The sequence below is a fragment of the Otolemur garnettii genome, unplaced genomic scaffold (assembly GCF_000181295.1).
Source record: "Otolemur garnettii isolate 467f Iridium unplaced genomic scaffold, OtoGar3 scaffold00029, whole genome shotgun sequence".
Classification (NCBI taxonomy): domain Eukaryota; kingdom Metazoa; phylum Chordata; class Mammalia; order Primates; family Galagidae; genus Otolemur; species Otolemur garnettii.
Window position 1 is genome coordinate 13,054,723 of NW_003852424.1, and position 1,241 is coordinate 13,055,963.

The following is a 1,241-nucleotide window of genomic DNA, read 5'->3' on the forward strand; positions in this document are numbered from 1 at the left end:
GTCCCAGCTACTTGGGAGGCTGAGGCAGGAGACTCGCTGGAGCCCAGGAGTTGGAGGTTGCTATGAGCTGTGACACCAGGGCACTCTACCCAGGGGGACAGCTTGAGGCTCTGTCTAAAAAAAAAAAAAATTTGCTGTTTCATTATTTTATTTTTCTTCTTTGAGGTTATCATTTTTCTGATATACCTCAGAATTCCTTTTTTCTAGTCTTCAAGTCTGTTATTTTCTTCTTGGCTCTTTATAATAATATGTTTATTTCCATTTATTGTGCTTGCTTTTCTCAATCCTATACCTGTACCTATACCTATATCTGCACCTGCACCTGTATCTGCACCTGCACCTGCACCTATGCCTACACCTGCACCTGTCCCAACACTTGTGCCTATACATGTACCTGCATCTACACCTGCACCTACATCCATGCCTGCCCCTGTGTCTACACTGGCACGACTCCAGGGTAACTCACAAAGTATGTCTAGTCCCAGATCTCCTCTCTGAATACCAGAATAGTGTTCCTAACTGGTGTAGTAGCAGGTGTATGCATAAGGGTAGGCATAGCCACAGGTGCAGCAAGTGCAAGAGTAAGTGTAGGCATAGGTGCAGGGGTAGGGACATGTGTAGGTGCAGGAGTAGGCACAGTGCAGGTGCAGGTGTAGGCACAGGTGTGGTGCAGATGTAGGGACATTGTGGGTGCAGGTGTAGGGACACATACAGGTGCGGGTGTAGGCACAGGTGCAGCTCCAGGTGTAGGTATAGGTACAGGTGTAGGTGCTGGCATTAGCATAGGTGCAGGTGCAGGTGTAGGGACATGTGCGGGTGTAGGTATAGGGACAGATGCAGGTGTAGGTACAGGTGCGGGTGCAGGTGTAGGGACATGTGCGGGTACAGGGACAGGTGCAGGTGCAGACATAGGTGCAGATGCAGGTGTAGGGACATGTGCAGGTGCAGGTGTAGGGACATGTGTGGGTGTAGGTGTAGATATAGGTGTGGATGCAGATGTGGGTACTGGCACAGGTGTAGGTACAGGTATAGATGAACGTACAAGTGTAGGTACAGATGCAGGTATAGACACACACATAGGCACAGGTGCAGGTGCAATATAGGTGTAGGTATGGGGTAGGCATAGGTACAAGTAGAAGCACAGATGTAGCTGTAGTACAGGTATAGGCACAGGTACAGCTGCAGGTGCAGACATTGGTGTATATTTTCTCTTTGAAATGTCAAAGCACCGGCTCGGCGCC